At 33.1% G+C, this 26,719-nt stretch overlaps 1 protein-coding gene across 3 annotated transcripts in view; it reads right to left on the minus strand.

The window, feature by feature from the left end:
• The window catches only part of DPH6 (diphthamine biosynthesis 6), a 174,218-nt gene that overhangs the window by 111,526 nt on the left and 35,973 nt on the right, over positions 1-26,719 (minus strand). The gene's annotated exons all lie outside the window — the stretch shown is intronic.

A 26,719-nucleotide genomic window follows, 5' to 3' on the forward strand; every position in this document is an offset into this window, starting at 1 on the left:
TGAGACACAAAGAGTTTAATAACTTGGCTAAGGTCACATAGCTAGTAATCAATAGAGCCAAAACGTTCCATGGATGGTGGGGGGGTCGGGTAGGGGTGGGGATTGAATGATACATGGAAAACAAATCAAAAGTTAATAATAAGGAATTCTTAGAGAAGGGGATTAAGACTTTTTTGTGTTGCCATGTGCTGTCTTATTAATGTTTAAATCATTACTACACAATTCATGTGTCAGGGTATGTTATTATGTCAAAATAACTAAATGAGCTTACTCTCCCTTGTCAATCCATTACAAGATCAGGTTATTACAAAGACAAGTTTAGTCTATGGTTCACCCTCTGCTCAAAATATCAGCATGGATTATTTTCAGACGTAAGCAATCTTTAATAGTTAATGTAATTTCACATTTATACATATTATAAATGTGGCCAGCTGTCCTTTTCAACCCTCTTTGTTCTTCTACCAAATCACATGCCTCCATCAGTCTCTGACAGTTGGCAAAACAAGACTTTCTCTTCCTAGGCTTCACTCTCACTCTGTCAAAGTCAAATGTCTAATAACTGTTTGGGTAGAATACTTCTGAAGTTATGAAGTAAATTCATATATATTATCTTATATGATCCTTCACACAACTAGCCTTGAGTTGAACTTGAGTGTATGAACTTGAGTGTACAGTACTGCCCTATTTAGACTATAGTGATACCATGAGCAGATGGTGAATTGAAAACTCATAGCCAGACTCCTGCTTCTGAGTTCAGGGGCCTTCCTAGTACCCACTAGCCTTCCCCAAATAGTTCTGGAGTTTAGGAGTCCATAAATCACTAGTTAGTTTAAGTAATTAAATATTGGTTTGAAAAGAACAAAAAAGGAATTGTACATTGTATAAAATAAAGTTCAATGGGGCTATAAAAGAGATAAAAATGATGAGGAAAGGAAATTATAATCAGGAAAGTGGAATAAAAAAAAATCTGGTTGAGGGCCATAGACATTTTAATGCAGAAATAATGAGACTTGAATTTTACTAAATTCTCGAAAAATAAAAAATCAATACTGCAACTTTGTGCACAGTAAAACATAAAATCACCTAGTGCCTTGTAATTTCAGTCAATAAATATAGTAAACACACGTTTAGTTGTCTGTCCAGCATCTCTTTTGTGCAAAACGTCACCCATCATCTATGTGGTAACCATAACAATTTTTTACAAGATGATTTGGCCCCTGTGGCAATAACTAATTGATTAAAAAGTAGTCACTCCATGCTGGGCAATAGTTTGCTTCTTAGAAATTTAAAATGGAAACTAACAGATTTCAATCTCAGGCTAAGAAGGACTCTTAAAAAAACTTATAACCTTGGTAACTATGAGCACTATGTTTTCTACCACATTATCTGGAGATCTGAGAAAACCAGTCTATTCAGAGAAAATAGAATGGATGTACAACAAGCAGCAGAAATGAGAGATACGAGTTTTGAAAGTGCTCCAATCCCTTGTTGTAGTTTCATGAGGTTCCATTTTGTCCTGAAAACATTTTTTTCTAGCTAAAACTAGATTCATTTGGTTTCTGTCATCTGTAACCAGAGACCCAACTAATATATTACATAAAAGGAATATGATGCATGCTAATAAATATTAACTAGAATTACAAACAAAACTTATTCACTAAATAAACATTTCACTTTTACAGGAAAGGGCCTATATCTTTCTCCTGTTTCTATTACAGTGTACATAGAATAAGATCTTTTTTGTCAACATAATAAAATATTAAATATAAAAACCACTTTATTGGTGTAACATGTAAAAACTATTAAATGTTTTGCTTTGGGGGGATGGAAAACAATTTCTATACCTTCATGTGCAATTCTACTTGTTTAATAATATACTTTTTTTAAGAATGTCAACGAATGTTATCTGGGTTATGAGATTACAAGATATTTTAAAATATTTTCTTGAATTAAAAACCTAATAATGATTACTTTTAAAAGTAGCAAAAAGCAACAAACTATTTTTGAAAAACAATTAGACAAAACTACTGAAAATGCACAGCCCTGAAGCAATACTGAAGGAGCACCCAAACTTAAAATCCAAGGCTAAAAGAAGATTGAGCATTTATCTCCATACTGGGATTAAATCTACTCTAGGATCACGGGCCCTTTTTCAACTGCACCTCAATTCTTGGGTTAATTTGCACTTCACTAAGTAAAGTCTGAGGTTTTTGTGGCTCCTGCTTAGTCCTTTAAGAAAAACACATCCACAAAAAAAAAAAAAAAAAAAAAGAAGACAGCCTGAATTGTCAGTCATAAAGAGAGATTTGTAGTAGATCAAATGAATCTGGAATATAGCTAATGAACTATGTTCCATCACTATAAAACAAAATACCTTCAGTTTATTTGGCCAGAAAAGGAAAAAAAATTATAAATTACTATTTGTATGTGACCACAAAGAGTCATATAATGGCAGTAATCTGTTGTGTCAACGTTTCATTTTCTTTAGGTCCAGGACTATACAAAAGAATATTTTCTTGTAATAAATTCTTGTGTGCCTCTTCATTCATGCTATTTTATTTAGAATTTTTCTTTTCTAAGATAGCCTCCTGGGACATGCATCTCATTTTCATGAGGGTCCCTGAGAGACTTGAGCATACAGTATTTACTTCAGTACAATGTCAACAACATATTGCAGAACATTTCATCTAAAATAATAATAGAAAATGTTGAGCCATCTTTCCATTTGGAAAAATATATCTGGAAGAATGTGATGTCTGACGAAATCCACATTGCTTAAACACACTATGCCATCTCAGCTTGCTTTGGGAATTTAAAGATACATATATATATCTTTAAATATATATATAACTTTTTTAAAGAATGGAAGAATGAAGACAGATAAAAGGCTATCCAACATTAGGGAAGAAAAAAATTAATGGATATTGACATACAGTGCCTGGCACAGAGTAAACAAGAACGCCATAAGGTTTGCTGAACACCTGGCTTGGTCAAAAGTAAAAAGACTGGATTTATAGATAAAGAAAATTTTTCTACAAAATAAACTATTACTGAAATTAATATCATAAACCAAGTTATTTCAAGTTCTTCCTATAATCACCTTCTCAGTGGCATTTTCAATTAATCATCGAACTGCTATGGTCAACATCAAATATGAGGCCAATGAAAGAAGATAATTAATTCAACTATTATGTTATTCAAGTTTTTCACTCTGATATGAGAATATTTGCCAGGTAACAAATGAAAATTATACATCAAATGGGTCCTAGAAGGTAATCCATAAAATTCCCCTCCCTTTTTACCAGTGATAATAATCTATAGGAATAAGATTTCCTAAAATTCAGAAACATTTTCCTCTCACTAAGGATCATTTCCACTGGTCTCCACTGAATGAAATTTCAAGTTTGAGAGTACTATTAAAATCACTGAGGTGTTAAATAGGTGCATGCTCTCTGCTAATGGTTTTACATGTATTATCTCATTTAATCTTCATTTATTTTTGATTTTACTAGTAAGAAAACTGAAGCACAGTGGGATTAAGTAATTTGTTCAAGAACATACAACTACTAGTGCAGGTTGGCTCCAGAGTCTGGGCTTGTAACCGCTACACTGAAACATCAGAGCAAACAAAGGTATAGAAAGAAGTGAATAATGAATTTCACTCTTCTGGTTTACTAGACACAAGACAGAGCTTTACAAGTATAAATCCAAATGTGTGAACTACTTTTATCTGATTTTTAGTACTATCTGTAACATTTTTTAAAAAATGGTTCTATTTCCTACCTCAGGAAGGCCAATAACTTTTAAGCTCTTTATTCAAGAGTAGTGGATTTATGCTGGTCTACCAACATTCTCTCATCTGCATTCTAAATAAAATATATGAAGTAGTTTGGTGTAGGAAGTGGAGTATTAGGGTGAGGTTTAGACAAACAGCCTAAGAAGAAAAGGAGGGAGAACTATGTACCCCAAGTACATGTCCAGGGGCAAATAATGAAGTCATAATGTAAAGAACTCTACATTTCAGGTAGGAGTATTTTAATAACATTTTTATTGCTTCTGCTGTATTTTTTGAGTCTGAGATTAAAATGTACTATTATCCATCTATTTTAAGATTCTACTTTAAAATTTAAGATTTCTATCCCAGCATAACCTAACATAGCCTTCTAGAGCTAACTGCCTGGGTTCAAATTACAATTCCATCATTTATTAGCTGTGTGGCCTGGTGAATGTTACTTATCTTTCTGTGCCTCAGTCTCCCTATCTGTGAAAAGGAAAGATAAAGTAGTATGAGAGTTATTATAAAGACTATATTAATACATATAAATCACTTAGAACAGTGTCTACTCAAAGCAGGCAATTTTTAATGGCTCAAAAATTATTATCTTTAGTTATTATTACTATTACCATTATTATTAGGACTACCATTATGACTACTCCTTGTCATCCATCTATTTCTGAATGACATACTTTTTAATGATTTCCAGATATATTCAAATGATAGCAATATGTACAATGCACAGTTTAACCTTTTACACATACTCATTATTTTGGAGCACCAAACTCCAAAATACCAAAGCAAAGAAACCAGAGTAGTTATTTCCAGCATTAACTGAAAATAAACTGGATAACAACATTAGTTGGCAAAAACTGAAAAAATTAAATTAAATTAAAATCATTTAAAAATACTCAAGTGTTGATGATTATAAATACTTGAATCTTTAGAAATATTAGATGGCTGAATTCTTAACTTTTTCAATGAAACTTCACACTTCAAACAAGAAAGTTCTCTTTCCACCTTTTCCCATTCTCCATATCAAAATTATCCATCAATAAATTCTACCAAATTTTCTCCATTATAGCAGTAGTTATCATTTATGTAGTCTAAGAACTTCAAAGTCAGTTTGTAGTTAAAAAAAAAATAACTAAGCAATACCTAGAAAGCTACCATAATTTGATTAAAAGTGTCTATAAGAAGCCCTACATAGGGTACACTAAAGGCTTTCACTCTGAGATCAGGAATAAAACTGCCATTATTCAAAGTGATGTGATTATGTACAAATCCAAAACAGTTATCAGAAACGCTATTAGATTAGTAAGTGAATTTAGCAAGATCATCATATACAAAGTCAATTTTAAAAATAAAAAATTTTTATATGTCAGCAACAAATAATTTGATACCATTGTGTTATGGACTGAATTGTGTCCCCACAGAATTCATATGTTGAAGTCCCAAACCCCAGTACATCAGAATGTGATTTGGAGATGGGGTCTTTAAAGAAGTAATTATGGTAAAATGAGGTCTTATGGGTGGGTCCTACTCCAATATGAGTGTGTCTTTGTAAGAAGAGTCACAGATACACTAAAAGACACAGAGGAAAGACCATATGAATACATACAGAGATGAAGGTCATTTATAAACCAATGAAAGAGGCCTCAGAATGAAACCAACCCTATTGGCACCTTGATCTTAGACTTTTAGCCTCCAGAACTGTGAGGGAATAAATTTCTGCAGTTTAAGCCATTCACTCTTTGGTACTTTGCTATGGCAGTCCTAACAAACAGATACACATTAGCACTAGCGTCAAAACACTCAGACATAAATCTAAAAAAAAATGTGAATGACTTCTACACAGATAACTTCAAAACATTGAGAGGAAGTAAAGAAGACCCAAATAAATTCACGGATTAAAGACTCAATGTTGTAATGATGCCAGAGCTCTTCAAATTAATTTAGAGATTCAGTATAATTCCAATAAAAGTTCCAACAGATTATTTTTGTAGAAACTGGCAACCTAATTCTAAAACAGCTGAAAACAGCCATAGCACTCTTAAAAAAGAACAAAGTTGGAGAAATTATACTGCCAGATAGTACACTTAGTATAAAGCTACAATAATTTAAAAAGTGCTCTAATGGCATAAGAAGAAACAAATGAGCCAACAGAAGAAAACAGAAAATTCAGAAACAGATCCACTTGATTGACAATTACTTGATTTATGTCAAAGATAACAATGCGGTATAGTGAGGTCTTTTCAGTATATAATATTGGGACAAATGGATGTATGGGAACATAAATTGGTACAACCATTTTGGAAAACTATATGGAGTATCTACCAAAGCTGATCACATGCATCCCCTATAACCTAGCAATGTGACTCCTATACACATTTCTGACAAAAATGGGTCCACAAGCACACTAAAAGATATATACAAAATATTCATAGCAGCACTTTCTCTAACAGCCTCAAACTGGAAACAGCACAAATGATCATCCATAGTAGAATGAATAAACAAAATATGGTATATTTATACATTGAGGTACTATGCTGCAATAAAAGTGCACAAGTTACTGCTCTGTGCAACAAAGTATCCCACAGACACAAAATGGATCAAAAGAAGCCAGACATAAACTCATAAATATTATGATTCCAATTATTTGATGTTTAACAATAGACAAAAAAACTCATGGTGATGACAGCCAGGATAGTGGCTGCCTTTAGTGAAGGGACAGTAGTAATGGGGAACGGATATAAGAGAATTACTTAAGTGCTCTTTTGTATAAAATTTTGGAGCTTTAAAATATTCACTGAAGTGAACCCAAACAAATTTTAAGCAAATTTTTTAACTGAAGTAAAACGCACATACAGAAAATGTATCAAAAGTCGACAGCTTGATGAATACTTCTGAATAAAATAACCCAAATCTACCTACTTCTCCAGCCTTTTCACATTCCACTCTCAACTTTCACTTTGGGCACTGCAGCTGAATCAGCTTTCTCTCAGCCTAATACTATTCACCAGGCTGCTCTCCTGCCTGCTAGGAGACTTTGCTCACATCCAACTGTGGGACGGAAACACTCTTCCTTCTCAGCACTTAATCAGATAATGTCCAATCAGAGAAACTTCTTACATTTCAACCGCACTTCAAGAAAGCCTTTCCTAATCTTTGACCAGTTTAAATTCCTTCTCATGGCCTTTTGCACGTCTCCTTTGTAGCACTGGTCATATCTGCAATTTTATGTTTTAGATGGTTTATCTGATTAATGTCTGCAGATACTAATAACTAATTATGTAGTGAATTACTAATTAACATAGACATTAATTACTAGACTAGAAGCAGATGCTCACCATTATACTCCTAACAGTGCTCATAGTGCCTGTCACACAACAAGTACTCAATGATTACTTGTTAAATAGATGAATGAAAAGAAGTTTGATGAAATCAAACAATAAAATATTATGGAATCAACAAACAGATATTAGCTTTCCCCTACACAGCAATCTATATTTTTTTCTGTTGTTCAAGAGTAACATTACAAATATTTACACTTTTCGGAAACCGTCATTGACACCCAGATACAAAGTTTTCTGGTAGAGCTGGAATCAACTCTATTCTCTAAAATGTGTTCCTTTTCCATAGCGCACGTTCCCTTGCCCTAGGGAGGGTGCCCCCAAGTTTTCTGTAACCGTATCCATAGTCAGAAGTTGAGAAAGCAGAGCTCCATAACATGGTTAACTATTGATAGCAAAAACAAAATCAAAACCAAAACAAACCAAAACCCTCAAAAGACCTCTTTTTTAATCAGTCTCTATATTTTGGGGTGGAAAGGAGGAGAAAAGGAATACCAACCCTGCCAATATAACAAAATTTTAATCAATTCTCAATATAATTGGGAGAAAAAGATGAATCAAAATCACAGTTAAAAGTAATAAAACCAAGACACCAAATGGATCTATTCAAACTTACTTAGTTAACATTATCCAATGTCATTCCAAAGCCATTTACTGAAAGTAACAGGTATTTAAGAACAATTACTATTCTACAAACATTACCCAATAGTGTAAAAATGATAGGAGTATGACAGTTTAGAAACACTAAATATCACCAGAATGGATGACAGATCAAAAGACTGCCATCTGTTAAAATGGCCTATTATTGTTGACTGGTACAGAGCTTTATTCTTCTTTCAGAACTAAAAAGAAGCCTATGCAACATTAGTTCACTCTGCAAACCATCCTCTTCACTTGCTATACGTTGAGCAGACACAAAACTATTAAGCCCAGAACCATGCAAGATCATAGTTTAATAGTTAGTACCTTCTCTCTGTTAAGTTTAGAGATGTCCCTTAGTTTAGAAGTTAAAAAACCCATGCCCTTACTACTATCTCAAATGTATTTCTAACCATGCTCTCTTAGATGTTTATAAGCTCACAGAGAGGCTTGTCCTAAATAGATCCAGAATAATAAAATGTTTACAATACAAAAAACAACAATAAGAAAAAACCCTTTCATGCTCAGGTCCCTCATTTTTAACAGCAAAGTCACGAGCTTATGTGAGTACTAGTTTCTCTCTTCCCTAGCCCTCATTTACTCCTTCCTCCCCACTTTCAGATTTTAAAATAAAATCACCTTTTAGGGGAAAATCAGAGGTCCTTTTATTCCTTGCCTACCATAAGAAACAGAGTTTTACACAGGTTGTCATGTGGTTATCAGAGCATAACATTATGGTTATTCAGAAATTTTCTACTCATTTCCCTTACCCCTTTCCACATTTCCCCACTTCCCAGGAAGTACAGTTAAGAAATGGTCACGAGTGGCAATTACATGTTTCATTGTTGACAGGAATGGCCATCCTACTGTGGGAGTAAATACAATCTGATCCTTAATGATTCCTATATAATTCCAAACAACAGACATTTTCTAGTATGTTGTAACTTTTTTTTGACAATGCCAAGTCTAGCATTATAATTTACCACTCCGACTAATGCAGTTGAAATTATTCCATTTTTGTTATATTCCCTATTAGTCTCAACTCATATAGTTGTTTTTACAAAGATGCTGTCAAAGTATATGTGTAATCTTCTATCTTGTTACATCATATTCATTTTATGTGTTAATAAAGAGGCGTTGGCACTTAAAAATCCCATTGGGATATTTAATGGGATATCCCGTTGGGATATTAAATGGGATTCCATTAAATATCCTGCACAAAATATCCCATTAAATGGGATAATTTATTTAATCATTCCCACAATGTTGTAATTCTTAGAGTAGCAAGTTCCAGTAGTTTCTCCCTGAGAAAGCCACTCTATTCTTTTCCATTTTCCTAAATCTGTCTCCTGCCAGTTCTAGCATATTAAATACAGAATGGCCTTGTTCATCCTTCTCATACTCCTTTCCAATTCCCTTTGCTCTTGACATATTTTCTCTTGAGATGCTATGACCAGAACCAAATGAAACAGTCTAAGGGCAGAACTTTCAGAACTTATACCAAGGCAGGATCCCCCCTCCTTTACTCCCCTCTTCCTTTCTCTCCAACCCTCCTTCCCTCCCTCCCTTCCCTTCCTCTCCCCACCCCAAGTTCTTTTCTGATGATTATGAGACTTAACTCACCTTTTCGGTTACAAATACATTTTAGGCTGATGTCTATAATTCCTCTGTTACAACCCACCAAATTTGGGCCTGGTACAAATTTTACTAATGGCCCAGAATATACAAATATCTCTGTCTCCTCTCCTAAGCCTATGGAAATCTAAGAAAAGGTTTAGATGTGAAATAAGAATTTTTCCACCCTGTGTTTTAGGAGGAAAGAGAAGATAAAGAGAGAAGAGTTAAGAGAGATGGTCTTTTGGCTCTTGCTATAGGGATAGAGGCCCCAGGGTCCTAATGTCAACAGCATGATTATCCTAGCCAAAATCACTGTGCCAATAAGTGAACTTGTTAAGTATTAAAGGGAATAACTAGTCACAGCAGCAAAGGGAAATCACAGGTTCATGGGTGTAGCAGATGCTTGCTCCATCACTTTCTATCCACTGTATTTGGCAAGTTTGCCTGGTGGGTACAGGTGCAGAAGTGTCATGCTTGTGAGCTTCCCATTTAACTCAGGAAGTACCTTGCCAATAGCTGCAGTAGCGCTAATAGAAGCAAGAACAAAGTTCCTGCCAATAATATACCCATAACAACAAGCTTGCTAAAGGGAACATTCAGTCTTCTGAGTATCAACAAGGTCACAGACTGTATTCTGTATTCTTCCACAGTGCAAAGAAGTCAAGAAGTTGATAAGAGGTAAAAGTAATGATTTTTAGGAAGCTGTCATATTTTTCACCCCTATCATGAATATGACATACATTTTGGTCCTATCCTTTAAGATAAATCCTCTATTTTCCAGGATAATGGATCTATCAGTGCACACCACGACATAATCAGTATCATAATCACTCTATAACATGCTGATGGATCCTACCCTAGGAAGACAGTGATGGGCTCTCCCTTGATCAGAAGCCTCCTACTCTTAGTCCTGAACCTTATACTTTCCATAAGTCGAATCATATTGTTAGTCAATGAACAGATCATTGATGGCTATACTCTCCACCTTATAAATGTTCTCAGCATACTAACAAGGAACTCAATATGATCCAAGTCAATTTAATTTGATACTTACTATCTTTTCTCAGAACTGCATCTGCTGGCAATGCAATCCAGTGATCAAGGAGAATGAGAGTGCTAGGGCTATTTTATGAGCAAGTCTGTATTGATTTGGGGATCCCTGTCATGATTTAAACAATAATTCAACCTATTATTTCACAAGCAGTGTTGGTTATTTTACTACATGTTCACAAGAAGACTAAACTCCTACTGCTTTGTTCACTGGTATTTATTCATTTAATAACTGGGGTTCCCTAATATGGACAAGGTTACCTCTTATCTTATTTTGCTACTTTTGAGCAGACTGACTCTCATGAATGCCAGAGCAGCTTTCCTGTTAACATGAGTATTTAGCTTAGTCAAAAACTCAATTAGTCCTCTAAAGTGCTAACATGGGTCAATTTCTAACAAGTAACTTTTCCTAGAAATCTTCACCATGTTTCACATAAAAGAAGACATAGAAAAATTAGTTGCACATTACAACTTTTCTTCAACTTTCTGAAAACAAAGGCTTAGTCTCTGTTATACACAAAGAAAAAAATTTTGGAACCATTGAGTTGATTTGAGTACTAGAAAGTCAGTCTATTTGTTTCTTTGTGTGTGTGTGTTTTTTTTAATAGAATAAATATGTTCCAGAAATGTTAACCTTAAAATAAAACTCTGATCATATTTTTGTTCTTTCATTAAGAAACTTCAGAAACTCAAGTTATTACATTTATCTTCTGGAGAAAAAGTAGGAGGCCATTCTAATTTTAATTTGTTCATATACTTTTAAGGGTGGCTATATTTTAAAACAGTTCTGAGATTTCCTAATCAAAGTAAAAATAACTATTCTATGGGTCAAAGACATTCTTAAGCCAGACCTTAACTCATCCAATTTAAGTTTATCATGGAACATTCTGAAGGTCAGTTCAATCCTTATCACCTACGTGGCATATATGGCAAATATTGTTAACTTTAATCTCTCATTTTGATAAATAACCTAGAATTATGCTTTAATTTTCCTAACTAGAAAGCAATAAAAACAATGGCTTTAAAATACTCATTTAGAGAATGGGGGGAAAACATACTCCTTCAAAGTCTTTGTATGCAAACTGACAATTTTAAATGCTACTCTGGAGTTTTCTGTATTTATAATTAAGATGTAGCTAACTACATTGGCACCAAGACATCACAGGAATTGGTATATTTTAAATGAAGCATTCCACGAGTCGAAAATTATTGAATTTGGGAGACACATATGTGAGGATACACAATGCTATTCTCTCTACTTTAGACATGTTTGAAATTTTCCTCATTTGAAAGTTAAAAAAGAAAAGGAAAAATTTGCATTAAATAGCCACCAGTGAGAGGAAACAAACAAAATACCACTAGAATGTCTCTACATTACTATTTCCAACCACTGATCCCCTATTGACAAATAACTGCCCATTCAATTTGTTTGTTTTCTATAGGTGAACCCAAACTATAAGCCATACATTACTCAACAGTTAAAGAACAGTAAGTAGTTAACACTGGGATACAGATTCATCCTTTGAAATATAAATTAATAGAAACAATGTGATAACATTTTAAAGATTATCCTCTATTATTAAAAATGGGAAAACTTTTATAAATTAAATATAAGGTAAGCATTTAATAAGGAATATTTGAAAAATAAAAAAGCTGATTGGAATAACTTTTGAAGCAAGTTATACATAATATAGAAAAATTGCAACACTATGTTGTTATGCAGGCATTTATTTAACTTATTTGTGGACATCTCATTTTGTTTTTTAATTCATTTAAGTAGGCAGTCTGGGTGCCTATTTCAACTTAGCATCATTATTAACACTACAGTGGGAGGACTATTTGATTAAGTTTATGAGTTGTTTTCTGGCATGTTGTTCTTTCACCACTGACATAGTTAAGTGAGAATCATAAAGTGACTACATCATCTGTTGTCTGTTGCCCAGAAAATACAGTCTTTGAGCAGTTGTATTTATTTAAATTCATACTAATATTGTATTCTCCCCTCTGAAGTGTGGATGGTTATTTTCATAGAAATTTTACCTAGCAATTGTTGTCTGCTATGGTTTCTGGAATGCTTTATTTATTTGTCCCATAATAAAATATATTTATTACTTACCTTTGATACAAATAAATAACCTGCCTGCTAAAAAGTGATCTTACCCATCCAAAATTCCTACTTCTTTTCAATTTAACTAAAGTTAAATTTTAAAAACTGTCTCCTTTTCAAATTTCTGATTTCCAACCACACATGGGCTCTGGGCAGTGTGGTAAGCCTCGGTCCCCTTTTCCTTTCTTCTCAGGGATCATTCCAAATATTTAAAATTCTCCTCAAATCCCTTAATTACCTTCATCCTCTCCACCCACTTGAGGTAAATGGTCTTGCCTCCAAGATCACAGAGAAAAATTGCAAAGAACAAGTAATCCTTTATCATTCCATTCCTTTCTCAACATACCTGTATTCTGCCCAGAGCTACCCTGCCAACCTGTGCTCTTCACACCATTACCTTGCTATCTTTCTGGATGACTCAGTCACTTGACCTTCAATAACTTCTCTACTGACTGTTTTTTCTTAACTTATAAACACATCCCAATTGCTCTCATCTTACAAAACTCTCTTTCTACTGATTACCATTTCTTTCTTCCTCCTTATCAAAAACACTTCATGGGAAAAAACAAAACAAAAAAACCTACTCTCAACGCTAAATAATAGTTTTAATAATAAACAATAATAATAATATATAACACTACATTAACTCATTAGATCCTTACCATAATTCTATACGGTAGGCATTTAAAATTTTTTTAATTGAGGTATAGTTGATTAACAATGTTGCATTGAAGGTAGGCAGTTTTTATCTTTATTTTAATGGAAAAGTAAACTGAGGCACAAAGAGGTAAGGTGGCTTGCCCAAAGTCACATAGCCAGTAGGTGGTGGCTGGGCAACTAGGTACCAGAGCCAAAGTTCTTTCCCACTATGCAATACTTCATCCCCTAGGTAAGCATGTTTACTCTCAAGACTTTGATTATTAATTATACACTAATAATCACTACCATCAATTTATCCAGTCTTGATTTTTCCAGAGTTAGTTTCACTATCTCCTATTTTGAGATACTTTGATCTCAATATATATTGGAAAGACCTGGCCTCCATCTCTTCTCTCTCTATGCTTCCCCTACACTGCTACAAAATAAAAATCTATCTATTTTGCTTTTTAACTTAGAAACCTCCAATGACTGGCCATTACCTACAGAATAGGGTCTCCAAACTCTTCAGCAAGGCACAAAAGACTCTTCACAACCTGCTCCAGTATTACCTTCTCACTTCAACTCCTGTGGTAACTTATACATATCCTCTAATCAACAAACTCTTAGTAGTATGTGCCATTCTTTGTCACATCCTACGCTGCACATGGAATGGTCTCTCAGTTTGGGAAGTGATTTTTTCATCCTCTCTTGATGAATCATTACTCATCTGTATTTCCCCAACTGCCCATCCTGTGCCTTCTCCAGGTGGAGCTAATCTCTCTCTCTCCTACTTCTATATTCCTAAAACATTTTTTTTTAAAAACAACTCTTATCATCACAGGATAATACTGTCCAGTCATTAGTAATATAGACTATGAGCTCTTAGTGAGCTGGGACATTCTCTTATTGATATTTGTATCCAGTACCCAGAACAGAGCAGTCATTCAGAACACATTTGATGAATGAATAGATGTAGCTCTTCCTCACTATTCAAAATCAATGTGCTCTGGACATGGGGAAGATAAATGAATGCATCATAGGAGACATTATAATCCTAATTAATCATTTGCCTATAAAATGCCTAAAAACATTGCAGAGAATAGTTTTGTTAAATATGCAGAGAATAGTTTTGTTAAATATTAACACAAGTATAGACTCTTGAAGTGCCAGTGAACAAAGAACTCTACCATTCACACAAGCAATCTTTAAGTAAATAATAAAATACAAGGAAACAAAAAGAAGTCAGAAATGTTAGGTCTGTCTTCAAGCCACAAAACTTGATCATGAATAGCCATCAGATCATAAATATTACAAAATATCCACACCAAACAAACACTGAAGTTTTAGTCTCAATAGTTTTTCCTGCTACTCTAATTCCTACTTGTATAAAATATTTAGGCACTGGTGTGACACACCATGGCATTTACTAGATGGTTTATTAAATTACATTTATAAATCACAAAGGCATCAGCTTACATTCCTGACTGAATGTAAGTGTGAGGTGGATTGAAGCTGCCTCACTCAGCCTTAAGTGGGGGAAACTCATCACAGTTTTGCTTCTAAGAGAGGAGGGAAATTGCTTTAAGCAGATCTTTATAGAAAACTCAACAAGAAAGCAATGTGATTTCCACTATGTTTTAAATGGTGGTCTCTGCAGGCATTTCCTCTTAATTCTACTGAGAAAAAAAAAAGCAGAGGTTACAAAATAAGGTGATGAGAGGAATGCAAAGTAGCACAAACAGAGCAATGATGAAATGCTCAGAGCAGTTTAGTTACTTTAGCTACAATGAAGTCAAGTAAATGTGTCTTATTTCTTTAAAAACTGTGGAGTATCTCACTGAGAATTTTTTCCTAATTTATATTAAATTCTAATATCAACATTCTTTGATGGCATTTAATAATATGAGTGGCCTAGAGTGATTCTGATCTTGAAGCTACTGACTTGCTTATACACTAAGGTTCACACATGGGCTGGTCTAAAGTTCAGAGTTCAAAATAATTCAACTTTTAATACATATAATGAAAAATTATACCTAAGTCACTCACCAGAACACAAAAGCAACATTAATATTGCTGTTGTAGACTAAACAAAAGCAGGAGTCGGCAGTCTTTAAAACTTCTACTGTTTTTCTAGCCTCTAACAGGAAAAGCATTTTGGAAATATAGGGCTCATTAAAAAAGCCCTTTAAACTACTGTTGGAACTCAGGATTTTTGCCTTATAGGTGGAACTCAAAGGAGAGATTTAATGATCATTCTTATTTATACTTGTCAGTGTTTTTCAATTTTATACTCTACAGAGAACAGCTGATGTCTGACATCACAAGTTCATTAGTAAAACCATAGTTTGACAAGCGCAAGCCACAAAAAGAGAAATAAAACTTTGATTTGTTAAGGAAAACCTCATCATGTACAGTTTACTTTTCTTCCTGCATCACCGAGTTTATATTTTTGTCTTACTTTACAATTTTTGGCCTAAAAATAAAATAAATTAAAATTAATTAATTAAGAATACTCTAATGTAAATATTAAATCACCAAAATACTAAAACAAAAACAAATCTCTAGGAATGCTTAAACAAAAATTCTGGAGCTTTAAAAAAGCTATTTACAAGCTCTCCTGCATTAACAAAAGGCAGGTAATAATGATGGCTTGTATGACAATATTGTCTTTGTTAGTTTAGCCCCAACAGAACTAAAGATTTCCTGATTACAACTTGGTAATCTAAGTCAACTGAAAAGATTTCTGGGGAAGGGAAACAAAGAGGAGTCTGAGTGCTAGCTTGTAAGTGGAATATATTACCTAAGTTTACTCTTCAGTGTAGGACACTGTAAATAAGACGGGCGCCTACATTGACAGCCCATGCTAGGTCATGACCTGAACTCACTGTACTGGTGTAAAAGAGAAAGTTCTGCTGGAGTTTCCGATTTGCATGCTTCTCTGCTTCACCTTCAGGATCCTGGAATCACATAGGGCCTTACAATGAAGTGTTCACTCTGTACTGTATCTCATTGTCAAGATTTTTAAACAGTTGCTTTTTTATTGTAATGAGCCAATTATGAGCCAGTCACTCAAGCAGTCATTAACAATAGATTTTTTTAATTGCATTTTTAATGAATTTTATTTTGGATAAAAGCCCTTAAAAGTACCTATGGCAAAGGGTAATCATACATTGAATTAACAGCAAAATCTGTTTAATAATGACTTGTCTTTTATTTACTACAACAAAATAAATTCCACTGAGAACGCTAAAAAATTGACAGTGTCAGGGAAAAAAGGTTGCAGGGTGGGAGAGGGAGTTGCATTGTACACTGGTAAAAATTAAAAATGAAAACATGCCTTCTTTGTATTTAGCTATCTCCTTGTTCTTTCCTAATTTTAAGGTACAAATATAACATTATCTTATCAATATAGATCTTCCTCTATATTCAGAAAATAATGAGTTATTAATATTTTATCCATAAGCTATTAATAATGCTTAACATAATTATAAAACAAGCTAAATTAAAAAGAGAAAAAAAGGCAAATTTAAAGTACTCATTTCCAGTTTAATGGACTCATTTCTAAAGATACATGGGTAAGATGGTAAAATTTATTTTAAAAACTGTGCTGCTTAAACAAAACACTATAGTGTAAAAATCTTGATTCATCTCAAAATATTTTCTGTGCATGTAAGAATGGAAATGTCCTTGCTGAAGATAAAAAGTAATCTTCATTAAAACGTGAATGTACATAATTTGTGATCACATACATAAATGTATTTTTTTAGGTTGACTCTGTTGAAACTCCATAAGTCTTAACCATAATTAAGAGCGCTCACTACCCAATGTGATTTAGTAAATCATTAATTAGGAAGTTTTTAAGATGCACAGTGACACTAGAAAAATCCTCTCTTTGGGGACTATACTTGTCATACTCTGGTTGGATTTAAAATTTTTTAATTCATTAAAATCACTCATTGGTACAAAGAAAAAAAATTATATATGTATATATACACATACATGTTATATATATGTTTATATATGTGTAATTAAAATTATTCCCAGAAAAAGTGTCACTACACACTCTGATTTTGTTAAGAAAATAAGAACTTTTTTGAATGTTCAAGGCTTTAAAAACCTTGTATTTTCTGCCTCAAGAATGGGCTGACTGAAAGCATGAGGCTCTGCAGTCTCTGGTTAATTAATCTGCCGGCTGAATGACAGCGCGCCTAGGGGCACGGCGCTGGCATCCCACACAGGGTCCCAACGTGCTTTACGCCTTGGATAGCTACATTCTGCACGCCAAGACTTTACCCAACAAATAGCAGAGAGGCCTTCAGAGCCTTTCTTCCTCTGTCTGAGACATTCCATTTAATTAATGTAATCCCTCTTTTTTTTTAAATTTTAATAAATTTAGGTGAGGCAAAATCAACACATTTATGGCACTGAAGGCAGTAACTCGTTGCTCTAATGCTTTTCTTATTTACCCCAAAAGGCTTTTTCACAAAGCATAAAGAAAATGAAAGCAAAAAAAAATGTTATAACATATTCAGAAATTTTCAAACATGCTACTTGATCTATTAAATATATAGATATATGTACAACCCAATGTTTAAGAATTTGATTAAATGAATCTAGTAATTTCCATTTCACTAGGCTTACAGATTTTATGTTATAAAAATATAAATCATACATCCACCCCAAAACACTTTGAAAATTACTAGTACCTAATCTTGAGCAAGGTAAGGCTATTTTTTTAGCAACAGGATACAAAGGACATTCTCCTAATCCCTTTTACTGCCAGAACAAAACATCTTTCAAATCAAGATAAAATCGCTACATCATGAATGTTAATATCATTCTGAGAAAAATAATACCTTATGACTAGAAAAGACCATCCCTTTAGGGAGAAATGTTGTGTTAAAGTGGATTATTCTTTTAGTAGTGTAATAGAATGGCTTCTACCTAGTCCCAGTTGGAAAATCAAAATCTGCATTTAAATGGAAATATTTTAAAACAGATAGGACAAAAGGCTAAAACCGTAAGGAATACCTCCTTCTTTACATTCTAAAAAACCAAAATGATTCATGAGAACTTTTCTGTACAGTATAGCTTTAAGATTTTGTTCGTATGTTTGTTTCATTTTTTGAAGAGCTTGCAGTGCAACATAATTTCACAGTTTTGTGATTAACACATACTATTTGTGGCTATTATATCAAATTCACAAATTGGATCAAGAAGTTGAGCTGCAAAATTTTTACTATTACAAGAAACAGATTTATGGTTTAGGTTTATGCGGAGTTAAGAATGAGTCCTCTATTTTCTTCCTATTTTTAACCATGCTGTTTTATATGTAATTCTTACAAGGCAATAGCAGTTTGTTGAAATCAAATAAAATCTGAGTTTCTCCAGCATTGACTCAAATCACCACTATGGTTAGAGTAAAAAGAAAGCAAAATGCTAGGCAATATTATAACAACTGCTCTTTGCGACCTGAAAGATTATTTTCAGTTTTTCAATAGTTGGGGCAATTTTCTTAAATCCTGAAGGAGCCTGACAGCACGGCACAATTCTTAATGCTTGCATTTACTTTTACATTATAAAACAATAAAACAGCAGGATAATGCTCATGCAGTTTAGAGACTTGTAACATTACCACAAATAATTCTACTGTATTATGGCAAAACATAAGCTTTTTAAATGTAGGCTGACTAAAGAAAGGGCAATCTATATTCATTGAAAGTACATAGACAAATAAAATTAGAAATATAACTTAAATGTTGTACCTACTTCTAAAATAGTGTTTGAAAAGGGTTGAAAAATCAAAATCCACACTGAATGAATTTTTTTGTTATAAATTAAAATACAATTAATTTCAAGCACAACGTTTATTGGCAAGGGAAAGGCTTCTCAGCTTTCTTCCTTTGAGTTTATAATAGAGTACATGGCTTTGCCACCTCAGGAACCAACCACATTAGGTAATTTGATCATTTCCCTCAACAATGCTGTAAACCAAGATACTCTACAATTACCAGCCTCAAAGATGCAGGTGTTTCAGTGGTAGTCACATTGGACTACTGGACTGCAAATAATGGGCCAATCTGCAAAACTTGGCCATATCATCTCCTTCCTAAAATCAGCCCATCATGTAATCACTCTGCTGCAGGTTCTGATATTTTCTTATTGCTAGAATCTGTTGGCTTTTGTACAGGAAACTTCTGTACAGGAAACTATGTGGATACCTTTATTTAGAAGACATAAAAGACATCTTATTCCAAAGACTAATGAAAACAACAACTCTTGCATATGTTTTGGGTGGTTTCCTCACTTTCAACAGGTAATTCATTTCAACCCAGTTGTCCATGATTCGCCTGGTGATAACCGTAGGGATGAAAAAGAATAAAAACACTTCTCTGCAGTAACCTAATTCTCATTTACACTATAGCCTCGTGCTTCCAATTCCCCACCCCTCACTCTCACTCCCAGCACAAAAACTTTCTATCAGTAGAAGATGCTACACCATAAAATCTAATCACCAAAATAAACCTTGATACATGTCATCATCAGTCTACACTAAGTAGCAAACTAAATTAGAGAAGCTGTATATGGAACCATCACAGAAGATTCAAGACTCATGGATCTTTTAAATCACTGTGCTTTACAATTGCCTAATTTAGAGGACAACTATAGATGGTAAATTTGTTTTAAAAGAAAATGTACCCTCCTATCCTTGCAGATATTAGACTCACAGCTAACGTATAAAGAAATTTGACTTTTAAACTCAAATATTCCTGTTCGAAGTAAATGATACTCTCAGCAGAGAAGCAGATTAAACCTCACTATTCGAAGTGTAGCCTCAGACCAGCAGCAATGGCATCACCCGGCACTTGTTAGAAAAATCTCAGGCTCTACCCAGACCAACTGAATCAGAACGCGAATTTTTAATAAAATGCGCAGATAATTCATCTGCAGTTTGTGAAGCTCTGGTTTAAATTTTTCTAGTTCCACCATTTATTCTATTGAGAGACAAAAAAAAAAAGTGAAGAACAAAACAGCTTATACTCATAAAAACACATAAATATTACAGATAACCAAAATTTAAACAGTGAAATAGAAAAAAGGGAGAAAATATAAGCAAAACGTAAGTAATTAAATTAGATCTTTGTTTTTAACACTTAAAAATTCACTTGTATGTGTGTATGCACAAACACATGTGAGAGGTGAAAAAGGAAGTGAAAAAGGAAAAGTAGAGTGAGAATGAGAGGAAAAAGAATAGGAAGAGAATGGAACCATAAAGTGTACATAGTGTGTTTATGTAGATGTCTTTAGGGCTGAAAGGTAGAAGAAACAAAGTGAGAACCCAGCAGCTTGGAGAAGAGCAGCAATGCAGCCTTCTCAACTGCACTCTCTCATTTTCCCTCTTATATGTGCCCAAGAAGTGTGGTAGGGACAGTTTTTATCTCAGTAACAAGAAACTACCAAAAAATAAGCATTAAAAAACAAACTATGTCACAGAAGCAGTATTCCCTAATTGTATTAAACAATACAGGTAAACATGGAAAGATTTTGTTCTGAGAAAGTAAAGAGACCAATAGCACAAGGTAGTTATAATATTAAAAAGGTGATGGGGGGGGTGGGTATATCTTAGTGGTAGAGCACCTGCTTAGCAAACAGGAGGTCCTGGGTTCAATCCCTGGTACCTTCACCAAAAAAAAAAAAAAAAAAAAAAAAAAGTGATCTAATATTCTTTTTCCAAAATCTAAATAATCATTTAGAAATAGTTACCATAAAATAAGCACCATTAGTTTTGTTCTTACAAATGAATGTACTATTGTTATTGTTATTATTATTATACTAAAATCAATAATTCAAAATAGTAGCACTATAGTTTTGATTGTTATTAATGATATAATAAAACTAGTCAACATTAATAACACAGGTTTTAAAAAAAAGAGAAACAGATACTGATTTAGTGGGCATAAAGTAATGGTTTAAACATGAAATAATAATTTTTAGAGAATGAAGTTTACCTAAAATATTACATTTGATATTATATTAAAATATTATACATATATCCAAAATGATCAATCTACTATGATTAACCTAACATTTTACCATGATTTACTTAATGAGAGAAAATTAGAAATAATTTCTAAACATTGCCAAACTTGATGATACTGATAGAAAATAAATCAGCTGATATCCAGAACACAGTGGCTAGTCAGAAAACAAAACTTACTGGAAAAAATGAATTGTAATTAATGCTACATAGCATACCTATTTAAAAAAAGAATATATATGTGTCTATATCTATATCTGTATTAACCACATGGCACATTATTAGTATACAGGATACTAAAATTCAGCTCACTTTGCAGCTGATCATTTATTGAATGTAACCCCATTAAATCACTGGACACTGACTTCCCACAATAATAGGGGGAAAAAAATCACCCTGTCTTGCATTTCATGACTGAGTTGGCCTAACACAATCTCTTTGGTTTGGTTCCAAGAAGAAAATACAGTCAAAGATGGGCAGAATGCTACTCCCAGCTTGTATTCACCAAATGCCAGGAACTGTAAAAATAGGATTCCAAGTTGAGGTTTCATATACTTATTAAACAAAGACTTTGAATTTCCAAATATAAATAATGCATGCATAAACAGGTATATTATTTACAGAAATCAACTAGGCAATATATATCAATGGCTTTAGAAATAATCATATAGTTTGAACCATTAATTCTATGTCTGAAAACCTATCCTAAGGAATCAAGTTTTTTAAGGCAGACAATAATTGATGTACCCACATCAAAATGCTATTATTTATAGTAAAAATTAGATTCAACCTAATTTACAAAATTAGGGAATCATTAAGGAAATTATTATACAGCCACATGATGGAATATTAAGTAGACATTAGGGTATGTTCATGAAGAGGTTTTACTGACATGAAAAATGCTCCTGATACTTTAAGTTAAAAAAAAGCAGTGTATAAAGTTATATACATAAATAATTATATGTGTGTGTATATCTATGCATGTCTGTTAAACATACATGTGGGGAAAATATGTCAAAATAACTCTAAATAGTTGAATTTTAAGTAAGATCTTTTTTATACTTTTATGTATGTTCCTCAATTTAAAAACCAAATGTTTTAAGTATCAAAGAAAATTAAGTAATAATTTAGATAAAAAACAAGGTTTGAAGAACAAAGGTGAGGACACTGAAAGTTTACAATGAAGCTATTCCACTGAATAAAAAAATTATGTATTGTCTACAAGAGCAGTAAGAAGAACCTCGTCTCAGAAGAAAGAAGCTCTTTCTTCCCACTACCTGAGAGGTAAAAGACAGATGAAACAGATAGTTAAGCATAAAAACAATAAAAAATAAAAGAATACAGAAAAGTTGGGTCTATCAGAATCTCATTACCGGACAAAGAAAGCAAAGGAGGTATCATCAAGGCCAATGTGATTTTTACTGCACAAAAGTGTCAAACAGTTGCAGTAAATAAGTTAAGAAAATAAATTATAACAATGCTTAGTTTTAGAATGCTTATTCCAAGCCAGGTTGAATGCAAGGAAAGAAACTAGTTATTATCAAATCATAACAAAACAAATTTCTAGAACCTCATTTTGTTTTTTAGAAAGTTGAGCTACAAAGGCTGCTTTTTTCATTTCTTTTGAAAGTTAAAACACAACTTTAAACTGTGCAGATAATAAAAACTGTATACTGAAACATGTACAATCCACAAGCTATGTCTTTTATGAAACAATATTTTAACTACTATGTTAATTAGTAACAATAAGTTATAACTTATGCTTTCTCTTAACTTTTTTGGCTGTAAATACTTCAAAATCTTTTTCATTTTAGACTGCTTGGTTGATCAATTGATTCCAATAAAAAAATGGAATAAAGAGTAGTCATACTAAATCCATTATATAAAATAGGGAATTCAGTGAATGCACTGATTTTATATACAGTAGGGAATCAGTAATTATCAATTAACCATAAAGCAGAAAGCATCAACATAAGTTTGGCATCTTATAATCATGTGAAATCTTCACAAACTAAATTAGCTTTACCTATTATGTATCATTGTTTTGTCTAAAATATACACAAGTAACAGTCTGAGAAGAAACTATATATGCACAATCACATGAAGGAGAAAACAAGCTACTCAAAGCAGAAGATAGAATTTCTACATAAGTATAAACGCCCAAGAACTCCATCTGAAAACCATGTCCCTAGACATTAACCTAAAATTAAAGTTTGTATTACCTAGTCTTTGACAGAATCTAGTCTATGATAGCCCTACAGAATATTTGAAATTAATATGATGATGGTTCCATAAATAGTGAGTAGAGGTGGTTTCTGGCTTTCCAAAGCAACTAATTTAAAACAGCAAAATGTGTCCAATTAATGACCTCAGGACACACTGAATTGGAAGTATGACTTAATTCTAGTACTAAATCATACTTCACTTTAACAAACACTAGTACTTTGGTGGAGGCATTGATAAACTATGTTAATACATAATTATTTGCTTTGGGGAGGACCAAGACAGGGAAGAAACCTACAGACTCTAAGACTAAGTTGGTTAAAAATAAACTACTAAATTATTTCAAGGTATTAATCAGAATTATAAGCTAAATCGAGAATGCTACGTATAATTCACAAACAGGCCCAGATAGAGCAATACTGAACCTTGAAGACTATCAGATTCTTAGGAGAAACTCAGTGACAATGGCAAGACAAGGAAGGATGAATGCCAACTCATGAAACAAAGAGGTATGCTACAAGGAATATGGCACATTTTTACAAGAACAAAGAATTCATCACAAATAATAATTTTGATAAATACCTAACAGTCACTCTCTCCCTTAAAACTCAAAGTGCTTAGTCCTTGAGACAGGCACTGGGCCTTAACCATTTATATCTCTAGCAACTAGAAAAGAGCCTGAAGAAAGAAAAGAGAAAAAATAAATGTATGTTAGTATGCGACTTCTCCTCTTTGCACCTCTTGCATTTATCATTTTACTGAAGCCCAAAGAAAAAAAGCGTATAGAACAAAATCATATGAAAAAGTTCCTCCTCATAATGTTTTCTTACATAAACTTTTCAAATTCTAGTGATGCGTCCATCTTCTGTCTGCAAAGCTTTCCCAGTTAAGAAGTTTTTAGTAGGTAGGTATCTGAAAGACTCTTTAGAAGAACTGAACCCTGAAAAATGTTCAATTAATCCCAGTGGTATCAAGCTAAAGTCAAAAACAGACATATTGAAAGGCATAAGCTTTGACATCATATTCACCAATGCCAAAGCAACAGATATCTGAAGGACTAAGAGGAAAGACAAAGACAAAATAAAGAGCAGGAAAATTTCTACCACAGTATAACTGAAGACACAGAAGAGCATGATTAACTTCTCTAAGAACCAGATCAACAGACAAACCACATCAGATAAAAATGATCTTAAGTATGAGTAATGCTCTATTGCTCCAATGCAAAAGAAACACAGGAACATTATACCTAGTGACTAATAATAAAAATAAAATTATTAACATCTATTGAAGTTTCCTCTATGTTCTATTTTACTGTCCCATTAAATGCTCATAATAATCCTGTGATGCAGGTACTATGAAATGTGAAAGCCAAAGTGTAGAGACATTAACTAAACCAAGGTCATACAGCTAGCATATGGAAGAGCCTTGAACACAGGTAAGTCTGACTCCAGAATCCCCACTTATCCTTTGGACACAAACAAAAAAGCCCCAACATTTCCTGTTACACACAAACCTGGTTTTCTGAAATATAGTAATTATTAAGATATCATTGGTCATATCATTAAAGTAAATACAAAAATATGCAGTGTTAAAGGGGCTCTCAACCTCTTTTTGGTCTCCAGACACTGACATGCAATATATTATCTCTGTCACAATGCAGGGATGGAGTTGGGAAGGAAATACCATCCAGCTAAACCTGATAGACCCACCTTGAGAATCCCACAGTATACATACCTATATCTTTACTTGTAAGCAATACTACTTATGGCTCTACCCAAATCTTGCTTGTGGCTCCAAAAGATTTTTAAATAAAATGTATATTCAAAGATTTTGCCATGTTTCTCTCGTGCAAGGCTCACGTAAAGAAAAAAATACGTATTTTATCACATACTTCAATATCAACTTATGATAAAGAAAACAGAATTAATTAAAAAAATAATAAAATGCTGTTTTTTCCTCAGGTTTAATCTGTTTCATTCAGTAGTAGTAATGATCCCGTCTCACGTTCTACCACCTTGAAGAAATTTAAAGAAGGATTTTTTTCAGACGGCTGCTATAAAATTATCATTGACATTTTAATTAAAAAAAGAAATGTATGTAGAATAAACAGGACATTTCCTCTAACAGTCTGCAGTGGCTGCTCCATTGCTTCTTTGTACAGTCTGGGTAAATTATGCAGGCTCTCACTAGACACAGCAGCTGTATTTCACTGTCTTCAGTAATGTAATCTACATTTATCATTATTTTAATTAAACGGATTCTTAATTTGGTACTTTCACTGCAAAGAAAAAATACCTTATTCATTTTTTTTTTTTTTGGTAGACAGCATCTTGTCAGTCTTATAAGCCAGAATTTAATTTTAAACATGTTTCCTACTGCAACTGGCCATTATTATAAAAAGAACTACTATACTTGGTTTATTAAGAGCTTGTTCATTTTCAAAATATTGGTTCGTTCTTTTAAATGATTAAAAAAGATGCTTTTGCAGTTTTCAATTTTAAGCCAAGTGGTATAATAAAAATAATATGTAGTTTATTATATTAAACTCAAACCAATATGAAGCACAAATAAGAACTTTACAGGAAAAACAAAGCTTTACAGAATGTTGAGAAAAATTCAATTCAGTAGTTCTTTGTGAAAGATTATTTTTATCATTAGGTTATTTGAAATGTCTGAATCTTTAGCTAAATCCATTACTGTGGAATACAAGAGCTTTTAATTGTTTTGAAGACAGGCTCTGATTTTTTTTTAATTTATTTCCCATTATTAGTAGTAGTTACAATTTGACTTTAAAGAATAAACTAATGAATTACTCTGGAGGTGTTCTTGTTTTTAAATGGTTCACAGAGAAACAATTACTGTCATATTACATCACCACATTAAATTGTATACTTTAATACATAAGGCATCTCAAATCTTACATGTCAATAAAAAAGGTGATGTTAAAAAGTTTTTGTATTCAGCACACATTAATTGAGCATCTTTTATGTGCCAGGTAAAGAATTAAGTGCTCTGAATTCAAACCAAAGTAGAACAAAGCCTTTGCACAAAAAAGGAGGGTATGAGTGTGTGTGTGTGTGTGTGTGTGTGTGTATGTACATGTGTACACATACATACACATTTATGGTACAGTATCAAGTGCTTTTTAAACTCTGTTTCTATGAAGGGGAGGGACTTTAGTCTTCCATGTTCACTTCAACCAGAAAAATTCTACTTCCATCTATTTTACACAGCTTTTTGTAGCTAGGTGACGAAAGCAAAAGCCACTTACCTAGAAA

This window comes from Camelus bactrianus, chromosome 6 (genome assembly GCF_048773025.1).
Source record: "Camelus bactrianus isolate YW-2024 breed Bactrian camel chromosome 6, ASM4877302v1, whole genome shotgun sequence".
Classification (NCBI taxonomy): domain Eukaryota; kingdom Metazoa; phylum Chordata; class Mammalia; order Artiodactyla; family Camelidae; genus Camelus; species Camelus bactrianus.